Source organism: Camponotus floridanus, unplaced genomic scaffold, assembly GCF_003227725.1.
Source record: "Camponotus floridanus strain SB8 unplaced genomic scaffold, Cflo_v7.5 scaffold4, whole genome shotgun sequence".
In the NCBI taxonomy this organism is placed as follows: domain Eukaryota; kingdom Metazoa; phylum Arthropoda; class Insecta; order Hymenoptera; family Formicidae; genus Camponotus; species Camponotus floridanus.
In genome coordinates, this window is record NW_020229547.1 from 1,836,270 (window position 1) to 1,848,452 (window position 12,183).

The 12,183-nt window shown below is 33.1% G+C and overlaps 1 protein-coding gene across 1 annotated transcript in view; it reads right to left on the minus strand.

The window, feature by feature from the left end:
- The window catches only part of LOC105253013 (1-phosphatidylinositol 4,5-bisphosphate phosphodiesterase epsilon-1), a 120,214-nt gene that overhangs the window by 92,529 nt on the left and 15,502 nt on the right, over positions 1-12,183 (minus strand). Inside the window, exon 2 of the mRNA XM_011260747.3 lies at positions 1,336-1,396. The gene's annotated coding sequence lies outside the window, so the exon portion shown is untranslated. The remainder of the gene's footprint in view (positions 1-1,335; positions 1,397-12,183) is intronic.

A 12,183-nucleotide genomic window follows, 5' to 3' on the forward strand; every position in this document is an offset into this window, starting at 1 on the left:
ATACGGGGATGTCCTGCGGGAGGATTAAGAAGCAGGAAAAATTTATTACACCCTGCGGGGCGGACGCGCTCGCGAGATTCGTTCGAATTCCACGTGAGAGGGATCGATATTTTTTCGCGCACAACCACTTCCTATGCAAACTCACGTGTGCTCTTTCCACTTGGGACAGCGTATCTTCTCTTGTCGATCGCTTCTCTCGATCTCGCCGAGATCTATCTCTCTACTCTTGCAGATCCTTTGCTGAATTTGCTATCGAATTTACTCGTTTTGGATTAAAGTTAATAAAGCAGCTTGGGCACTCAAACTTCGTTATTTCCTTGGAGCAATTCGTTCTTGAATGGGCGAGGATAGATCGATGAACGGTTGTACCGTCGTTGGATGTAATTACCGCTGTATTGTGGGGGAATAAAAGTGAGACAGGCGACCTTTTACGCAGCTATTTCATTTTCCAAGGGGATATTTCTTTTGTTATGTTACGAACGAAACAGAGATAACTGTACTGTCCCGATGTTTTCCCAAAGGTATTCTCCCCATCTCGCGATATTTTTGCACGGATCCCCTATCGGAACATAGCGCATGCTGTGTCTGGAGATACAGACGTATCTTCGTAAAATAATAAATTGCGATTACTTAAGATATTATTCGCGCACAAGTATAGCTATAATTTATGATGATAATTATCTACAAGTTTGCCTGGAGCATGTCTGGATTTGAATATGCAAAAAGTGCTAAAGAAGTTATATTTAGAATTAGTTCCTTACTTATTATCGTCATTTTTCAATAGTATCAGAGTAAATATTTTTTTAGCATAATAAAACACGAAATATGACAACAAAGTATTATTCTTGTTAAAGTACATTTTATTTATTGTAAAATAGTATTAGAAATTACTTTTTGTCCACATTTTCAAAATTTCATAGCGTCTTTAAAAATTTTTAAATTATTAATAAATTTTAATTATTAATTACTTGATAATTAAAATATACTGTATATCTTATTTTAAAATATAATGCATTTCTTATTTTAATTACATTATATGTGATTGAAGAAAGCACAGACATAAACGAATTAGAGAGAGTTATCTATAAAAATTATTTAAAATTTAAAATTTCAGAAAAATTTAAATTTTTCTCTTAAATATTTAATATTTTAAATTTTAACTTCTATTTTTAAATTTAAACTACTTATGTATATATAACAGCGTTGAAAATCTCTCTTTTATATGGATCAAAAATTATAAATATAATTTCATTTAATTATATCATCATTCTTTACTGTTACTTTTTTCGCAATAATTTATTCGTATCGATAAATTATTCAAAAGTTTGTACATACCAGGATATGCAGTTTTCTTCAAAATGTGATATGATTTTCTCCGATCGATCTCTGGCTCAATCTGAAAAATAAATCGATAATAAATGAATATTTATGTCGTATACATGTCGCGTGAATAAAAAAACACCGTAAAAATTTATCGAAAGAATTCAGTATCTGTATGAAACACTGGTTGCTGCTTTCATTTGTTATTCTAAATCTTCTCTTCTAAATTGTTCTCTTCGTACAGATCTTTATGGGCAACGTGTTGATTTTATGACGGATCATGCTTAAATCTCATACACCCTCGCGAAACCGTAGTTGCGTAGAAGAGAAAGTATTGAATTGCAGCTAACAAGTCGCAAAGTTCGTCGTAAAGTCAAGCCATTTAGAAGAAAAGGGACTTGTATATTGAAAACTCTACAAGAGAGCCTTCCACCTCTTCGCGAGTATGAATAATTATTTCGCGATACACAATCGCTCTTATAGTAAATGTTTGGAAATTCTTCGGAATTTGCGAGGAAGTATAAGAGGTATACCAAGAATAGGGTAACTCGTTTAATTTTTATGTCGTGCGTAATAAAGTGCGTAATAAAACTCAACCTGAGTTGAAATTTTTCCTCTACTTTCAATCTCAATTTTCTATTTAATATTTACTTTGATACTTTAAGCAAGTCAGATTACCTTCTTTTGAAACTATTTAACTTATAACTTCTACCCAGAATGGCGAAATTTTATTTGAGTTAGAATTTTACTTCTACTTTAATATTCCTTAAAGAATTTCTCAATTTTTTTTTTTAATATGTTATTTAGTCTGTAGACTGTATTATTTTTTTCAATCATATTGTAATTTTCGATTACATTAATGAATATAGAAACCTTTCAATATTTGTACACAAATATAGTATTTATAAAACAAAAACGAAAAATTATTTATAATGTAAATACATACATATATTTTAGTTATTACAATTGTTAAAAAAATTATAGTAGAAAAGTAGAATTCTGACTCAAGTGGGTTTTGTGATTTTAAGTTATAATTTAAATAATTTTTAAATAAATGATTTGACCGCTTAAAACATTAAAGTAGATGTTACATTGAAAATTGAGATTCAAAGTAAGATGAAAATTTCAATTCAGGATGGACGTATTGCTAGATCCACACCTGTGGAACTTTAGGTAAGATCGTGCTTTTTTGCTAAAACAGAAAATCGAGACATCTTCCTTGCCTCGGTAAATAAGATAAACTCGGTTTCCTCCTCTTATTCTGAGTGGCATTCCAATCGAGTACAATTCCATACGGGGTACACGAATATATTGAACGCGTCGTACGCGGAATACATTTAAGACGTATCACCACAATAGACACGTGTTGCATGGACCGTCTTTCATCTGGAATGTAATCGCCGGCCGTGTCAACGGTAAACTTAGTATATAGATGACTCATAATTTGCATGTTTAATGATTTTTGAAGATATAAACGCGTTTATTTGCGTTTATTTCGTATAAATTGTTATGAAAGTTTGCTCTATAATTAGATTTCCAAACCTACCAATCAAACCATTAATTATTAACATGTGTTTAGTTATTCGATATTTAAATCACCTCAACTCGAAGCTTGTACTTTTAATTTTTTATGTTTAGTCTAACTGATTTCGAGAAATTTAATTATATATGAATTGATCTTAAAATTTAATTTGTATAAGAATTGAATTCCTATTTGGTATTCTCAAAAATAAATAATAAGCTATAAACTAACAGAGGTTTACATAATAGAAAAAAACTATTTCGGCAAAACTATAGATTAAACAGTTGTTCAAATAATCTGATACTTAAAGTATCAAAATAGATTGAAAATTAAAATCGAAAATAGAGGAAAAATTTCGACTCGCAATGTCAATACCGATCTTGCATATCACATAGTCATTAAAGCGCAATTTAGTCATAATTTTACTTTAAACACGCGTGACAAGAAAGATAGAGAGGAAGAGAGAGAGTGAAGTTAATCATCTTATGAACTGCTAATTAAATTGTTCCCGGCTCACATGCTATCCCGAACTTCTCCGCATTTTATAGACGAAATTACGTTGCATAAATATGTCGCGCTATATAAGGCAATTACGCCGAAATTTTCCTACAATTAATAAAGCTTCTAATAAAAAGGCTGTAAAAATTTTTAATACGAAAATACATTCCTAGTGAATACAAATATGTATAAAAATATATTTAATCGATATTACATCGTTAAATAATATTTTTTTCGATTTATTATTATTGAAATACATTTTAGCGCAAATAAATTAAAAAAAATTTAGTTTACAAAAATAGATTATTTTTCTTCCTATTAAAAATTAATTTATATTTAAGGACAATTGTTTCAAAATTATTAATTTGATTATTCTTGAATAAACGCACTTACTGTGAAGAAAATAATTACCTTAATAACTTTTAGAAAAGCACCTTTTTCTTTAAATTAATTAAATTTTATTAATAACAGGAAAAAGCTACCTCTTGTATGTAAATATTTTTATTTAAAAAAAGAAATTCTCTCTCTCTCTCTCTCTCTCTCTCTCTCTCTCTCTTTGTGTGTATTTAATTGCATCTACAAATTAATATACGAAGTTCCTTTGATGTAAAATAACAAAGATATATTTATATTATTTATTAGGAAGAGTTTAGAATATTAACGGAGAAATATTTTCGCGATTAACCTGAAATTTTCCAAGTTTGCATAGGGAGTTACGGATAGCTTCCTTTACATCCTACATCGGCAGGTAACTTTTGGCCCTGCCAGCCAACTACTTGATAGGCTAACATGGTCTGGTTCTGCGAGCACCTTGTTGCAAGTGACTTGCGCCAAGTTTCGGTTAATGCGTCTAACTATACGCTAAACTTTAATCTTTAGCCTGGTTATTTGCATAAGAATAATAAATTGGCCGCCAGAAACGTTTATTTCTCGAGCAAGTTTGCGGATCTGTATCACGATTACTCGCTTCTTCTATGCGGTGAATAACGACAAGTGATTTTAAAGGCCGGGAAACACTCTCTCCGTTTATTATTATGATCTATTGTTGCGAGCGACGACGGAACGGGGGGAATTATATTGCGGTCAGTGATCATTAGCGAGTTTACTCTCTGCGACTGGAAATAATTCACGCTGCGCGATATAATGGGCGGACGCTTTTAATTATAACTATCGCATACATTTATTTACAAATGGTGCGCGCACGCGCGGCATTCGTTCCATTAAATTAATTTCCATAACGTGCAAACGTAATCCTGCTGCTGTAATTAAGAGGGTATACGCATCAGCATCGCGCGCAAGTAGAAGATCTGTACAATTTTGTTGGTTTCTCGTTCCCGATTGGGAAATCTATGCAATCGGCACGTCGATCAACAGCAAAACTTCGATACTCGGTGGTGAAATAATTGCTTCATCGTATCGGAAAAGTTTCTTCGCCAATTCTGCCTGATACTCGATGCTCGTTGCTACTTCGCGATTGCCTCGTACAGAAAGAGAGAGAGAGAGAAATTCATTTTATTAAACACCCTAAGATAATACTTGAATGACGATATTTCGCGCGAATATATCTGCAACGACTGTTTCTTCAGAACCCTTGTATTAATCGATTTCACCGGAGACTTCTTCTGGGTATATATATGTGTCACAGAGGTTCCTTAACTCGCACAGTGATACTAACGACGTGGAAATTACCGGAGCGGCATTAAGCCAGGAGATAATCGTGCGGAATCTTGCTGGGATCTCCTAAACCTTCCAAGAATTACGCGGGAAATTACATTATATCACGACTGTGCGATTATTTTTCGCATTTGGATAAAGGAGCTATGTAATCCTTAATATTTCTCGCACATCTTGCACTTTCGACTCGCGATTTAAAAGGATAATTCACGTGCGAATTAACGAGAAGATAAGTTTCCGGTATCTTTGTTCGATCTTCTCGAATATTCGTTATCTTAATCAGTGCGATAAGCAAGTGTAGCTCTATCACGAACCTATACCGCGTCGAAAGTTCCCTTCTTGCGATTAGTTTTCTCTAGCTCAGGGTAGGAGCTGCGACTGTATATATTTCGGAGAATCTGCGTTGCTTCCGCAGTAGACGATACCACGGATTTGCCTCTCAATTTCGATGTTAAAAGCGCATCCGTGAAACGCATCCGTGAATATTGCCGCCACAGAATGAAGCAATCAAAACTTGGTTACGTTATTAAAATGCGGTCACACGTGAATTTTGTCGTAGATTTCGAAATTGGCGATTTAATTAAAAACATATATACTGATTTGCATAAATTGACGCGGAGTATCTGTCGTCATAAAAGAAACGTTTCAATTTCTGTTGTTTCTTCTCTCGAAATAGCACCATTTGTGAAACGCAATCTTAGATCATATTTAAATAGGGTCGAAATACGCAAATCGCAAATTTAATCGTCAGCCATTTGAGAACTTGTTGCTTTAATTCCTCGTTTCTGGCAGTTTTTCAAGTTGCGCTCACGGAAATACCTTGTTAAATAATCAATGAGCAAGCTGATTATCTCGAGACTCCATTTAATTTTTGTTCGTAATACAAGCTTGCGCTCTGTAATTATATTTTTGATCGACTTGAACTCTCACTTGTGATTTATTAGCATTTCTAATTCATCCATTACCTTAAATTTATACAATCTGGTAAGTTGAATATAATCCGAGGCACACGTTAAATTCATGCAATTCTTTAATTGATTATATTACAGATTATTATACATAAATCTTATGCGATGAAACGACGATGAAGATAAAAATGCGAAGACAGCATAACTTTATTCTTTTTTTTCTCTCTTTCTTTCTTTTTTTCTTTTTCTTAAAATTTGCGTAAAAGAAGGAATTTTATCAGAAAGAGATCGCATTGCGATTTAATATAATCTGGCCAAATGTAAAGATTTTTACATCTCGACTATTATTAGCTGTGTTCTAATTTTCAGAAATTAGATCATTGCTACGAAAATGTCATGATTATTCTGTATTTGCGAACTAGATGTTACACATTTTTCTGAAAAATGTATCGTTTTTTATATTCCGTCAATTTATATATAAGTTCAATGTACTTTATTTGTTCATAGATTTGTGCATAGATTAAAAGAATAAGCTGCGTCCTCGTTTTATCACTCTTTAAAATAATTCTCACATACATACATATCTATACGTATTTTTATAATTTAGTAATTTTTCAAAGCTATCCATTTTTCAAAAGTTACCAAACTCTATCGTAGATTTAAACTTCAGTCGAATTCGAAGCATAATTTGAAGCACTAACATTTCATGCAATCCTTCGATAATGTAGGACAATGTAGGATTGGAAATGTCTGAATTGTTCCACTTGGGAATCTAGTTTCCGTATTCACACAAAAGTTTCCATATCTATCTACATCCGCCTATATTTCACTGAAAATATTATAATATTGGCCATACACACACACACAAACACACACACACACACACACACACACCCCTCTATATATATATATATATATATATATATATATATATATATATATATATTCTCGAAATCATGAATACGGAATATGATATATGATATATTATATATATATATATATATATATATATATATATATATATATATATAATATTCACGATTTCGAGAATGTTGACTCAAGCGCTATGCACACTCGAAATATTACATGTATGTGCCTCTTAAGAGATTCTGTAGAACTCTCGGCCGTCTCCTATCCTTTGTAATTACAGTCAACTTTTGGATAACTATACGATTCTCCTTTTCGTTTGCTCTCCTTCATTCTGACTGAACTTCTCGCTCACTCTTTTCTTTCTTTTTCCCTCTCAAGTATAAAGAAGCGTTACTTTTGCTAACATTAAAGTTACAAAACGTATATTTATCATTTCGGAACTTAAACGTCACATTTTTTATCGCATCTTTCTTTTTTTTTTTTAGCAGCGACATTTACTTTTCCTGCTTGTAAATTAATCTTAATCGTACATATCGAAATTAGGAGAGCGTTCGTTTAACTGAAGATATCTCGCGATATACGCACGAATATGTAAATTCGGAAATTATCATCCGTGTAAAGGAATCTCCCCGTCATTTCGCTCGGTCTAGCGGCAAATTTTGGCAAGTTACAAGTTAACCGCGATCCCTGACACGGTAACGTTATGACTTCATTTGCAAATTTGCATCGTGTTCGTCGAATATTACCGTCAATTATTATTCGTACGATGTTCTCTCCGGCGAGAGATGGATTCTCGACAACAAAAGACGATGCTTTTCTCGATCGATACTCCTTTATTATATGTATACATTAGCTTTTTTCTTGGCGATGCGTTGAAGAACCATCTCCACATAAAGTAGCTCCGTTTCTCCATAGATCTTACCCTTTTTTTTTAGATTATATCCTCCATCGTGTATTTTAGCTTGCTATCGCTCCGAAATTAATTAAAATGAATATTGAAATAATACAGCCCAAGGGACGAGACAAGTGCGGGAGAAAAAATCTGTTAAATAAAAACGAGAGTCGGGAAAACAGGAAATATATTCTCGAATAGGTGGAATCATTGTCAACAACTTTTAATATTTTCAATAGTATCAATTGGACGGTGTCGCGCGTCTTACGTGCTCGATCGAGCCCGGGAATTTTCGGACATAATGGTAAAATCCTCGGGAATTATCCGTGGGAACTTATAGTGCCGCTCTTTTTCCTCGTCCTTTATCATCGTTTCTTTTCTCATTGTTCGAGAAAAAAGTAATATCGTCACTGCAGTGAAACCCATTCTATAAAGGTCTTCTTTCCTTCTCGGTTTTCTTGCCACTAGCCAAACCGTATACCAAAAGAATATCACCATATTGAATAAACTTCGCTTAAATTTTATACATATATATATATATATATATATATATATATATATACACAGGGTGTTTTTTAATAAGTGCGAATAATTTTAGGAGATGATTCTTTGAAATTCTTGAAAATTAAGGGGGATTTTTTTTATATAAACATTAAAAAGTTCTAATAAAAAATTGAATAGGAGTTGCTAGTTCCTCGTCCTTTTATAACAATACAGGAGGCTGAAAAAAATATTAATAAATAACCTTTTTACTAGTAGAAAATATCCTAATTTCATTTCTTTAACTCGTTCCAAATTTGAGAAAAAAATAAAAATAATTTTTATGAGGGACGTAGGAATATATGTTTATATGAAAATCCTCCCTTTATTTTCAACAAAGAATCAGCTCCTAAAATTTTTTGCACTTATTAAGAAACACCCTGTATATAATTAATGTTTCTTTTAGCTATCCGCTTGTTTCTTTTATGTCTATGAATTCTTTGAAGCCATGGAAAAATCGCCCATGTTTTCGCATTGACTTTCTTCTCCGCTTTTGGCGATGATGTTTCTTTTCGGCCATTATCGTATGGCCAATTGCGATTCATCAACATTTCTTTCATTATATTCCTTCTATTTTTCCGTGTTTTGAATCTGTAAATTTTTCGTTATTGTTTTATGCATTTTTCAAATGTGACCTTTAAGGTTCCGTTCACAGCGTTAAAAGAAAATTAGAATTTACGCAAGAAAAATCTCGCTTCATATGTCTTGCATTTCTTCTACAATGCGATTTTCTCTTAGAACGAACTATGTGAGGAAACAAGCCATGATTTATTTCATTACTTCATCCTTGTTTTATTACGATAGCGGGAAAGAGAAACACAGATAGAGATGGAAAAGGGTGACAAGAGTTATTTTTATTAAAGTTCGTTCTCCGTCTTTACGACGTATGGGCCGATTGGCGCTTACTCTACTTGTCTATGCTAGTTGCACTACGTGCACCATCTTCGAGCGATGTGTTCATTGGAAATTTGTGAATGGCTCGGTTGAATTTTGGAGATTTTCTCAGGCCGGGTCATGCGTATATATTTTCGAGAGAGGCGATGTATTATTTTACTTCAGGGACGATTCGCGGCAATCGTGTCGAGGAATTTATTTAATAGCAACACACGCCGCATTTGCACACCGATGGATAAGATGGCCTTGCTCGCGATGATAAGGTCTGATAGAATACCAGAGAAGATATCTCTGGCACATGAAAGTGTTCCAGATATGCCGAGGATTTCTTTCGTTATAAAGTCTATGTATATGATAGCTATACTTTTTTTAAATTTTAGATATACTGTTATTCTCTTTTTTCAAGCGTGGTTATTTTAGGGATGAAATAATGTATAATTTTGGTTTAATTTTTAAAAATCAAATCATCAAGATTACGCGTTAATTATTCGATGATTTGATATAAAAAAGGAACACGTAAATGTTATCTAAATCTTTTCTTGAGAAAAATTTTTGTCTTGACTAAGAAAATTATTAACAAGTATATTTATATTTAATAATTCTTTCTATAATTCGATAATTTTATATCGAAGAAATTGAAATTTTTATTAATACGATCTTTAGAATATTCATACTTAAAGATATGTTTGACAATTCCAAGCATTTCTTATTAATTTGAGGACAAATCAATCGATAATTCTTTAATAACATTAGATACGTCAAAAGTTATATATCTTGTCAGAAATAACTATTGCATTGATAGACTGAACATTTCAATAATACATTTATCTTTCCGAGGAAACTGAGAAACTAAGATGAATTGCAAAAAGTTATATATGGATAAAAGTTTAAGAAGTTTGATATTCGAAAAGAGAGTTTAGTAATAAATTATTTAATAATAAATTTTGTTTAGAAATTTTAAATATTTTAATAAATTATATAAGTCTTCAGATGATCCCAGGAATCTGTCTTTGAAAGATTGATTATGAGTTTCGGGACATCTTGTATATATATACATATAATTTAATAATATTAATTTATATTTTATATTTTATAATTTAAATTTTATATAGTAAAGAAATTAAAGAGAAATGAAAGAAAAAGAGAAAAAAATATCCCTCTTTTAAGCGACAGTATATAATTTTCGGTGACTATTGCAGTAATCATTGTGATGCTATTAAATAAGAGTGACAGTCTTTCGTGATGCAGATATGATTCAATTTTCGTAATTAGTTAGATTATATATGCATTTGCCATATGAAACTAAATATTCTTGACAAGTGGATGATAGCTTCCGTCACATCGATACGCGGATTGAGATTGGACATAAATGAAGAAAGTATCGATAATAGAGGATAAAATGAGTAATCGTGAATTAATGTAAATTGCGATAAAAAATATTTGCTTTCGCGAATGATTTATTCTCATGCGTCAAATCGGTTGGAAATCCGGATGGAAGCGAAGACTGGACGGACTAATAAACGGAAGAGAAAGAAATCCAGGTAATAAAGCGCCAGGGCGAGAGCTTAATAATCTCGGCCGGACGATTTCGCATTCGCATCCCCTTCACAATCCAAACTGCAGCCATGCTTTATCTCCCTCTCTCTCTTTCTCTTTCTCCCTTCGTTCGTACAGAAATCAATAGCAGGCACGTGCATGTAATTGGTATAACCGTCTCGTTCCTATCGAATTAGCAACAATAATGACACGATGATTTGTACAGGCCACTTACCCACCAGTATGCACAATGCATCGGATAATGATAATAACGGTTAGACAGAGTGAGATGTAGAAAAAAGACGGCAAGTTACCTGCATGCGCTCGAATGGAGATCAATCGCGCAACAGATTGGCCATTCGCTTTGCAGTCTATTAAACGGAATTTATTGCAGCGAACTTTTTTTCTTCTCCTTCTCCTAGATGTAACGCGTGTCTCTGCGTCTTCTTTTTCTGCGCGAACGACGACGGATAGACATCCATCTCTTCATACATCTACCGCGGCCACCATTAACGTAGAGGGGACTTGGGTGAATTGAATTTACGACCCCGCGAATGGAAATCTTGGTCGCTCGTAAATTTTGACACTAGCAACGAGCCGGTGCGACCAAGTAACTTACGAAAAAAGGTAGACTCGAACGGGAAACTGTCAGTAATTAAAATTCCGCGGGGACTGTGAACTTTTTTTCCTAGTTTTTATGACTCGCCGACGCGCGATTCCTCTTGTGCGCTCCCGTTTTTAAAGTCAAAGAATCCGGAAAGAGTCTCAGTTTCCGCCAGTTCTAAGTTTGCAACGTTGCTGATTTAAACGTGACTCTCTTCTGTCATTTGCGCCTGTTTTCTCTTCTGTTTTTTTTTCTTTTCTACAGTTTCATTTTTCATCTGCAAGCGATAATCTCCGCGACAAAATTAAATCTATTGCCCCTCTCGTGTTTCAAATGAAAAAAATAATCGATTAGATTCGGCGATTATAAAGCGGTGAATTATTTTGAAAATTTCTCTAGGATGGCTTAGATTATACCACGGGCAAATTAATCTTCCGTTGGAAGGAATAGTTGCAATCAAAGTCAACAATGTCCTTAACTAAGTTTGCACCTTTCCCACTCCGTCTTTATACAGGATGTTCCGGAATGGAATTTTAATGACAGATTCTTTGAGCAATCTGAACTCGATTTTTCTTTAACTTAAATGTCAAAGTGCCATTGAAATTTTCCCGAGTTATCGTAGTTGGACCCGATTGGAAATGCAATACAAATCTTTGGACGATAATGAAATAACGAAATCTCACTGCTAATTTTAATTTAAGTACCTTATTTTTACAAACTTTTAATTGCTATGATCTTTTTGTTTAATGCCGAGTAAGAGCTCGCATTTGAAACTTCCTTCAACTTTGTTTAAAATCTATTAAGAAAACTAGTCTATATAAATGTATATTAAAGTTGATCTTATATTAAAGATGATATATGATATTTTCAAATACGCTTTCGAAAATAGTGATATATCCATGCAAACCGGGAAAATAATTTTGCA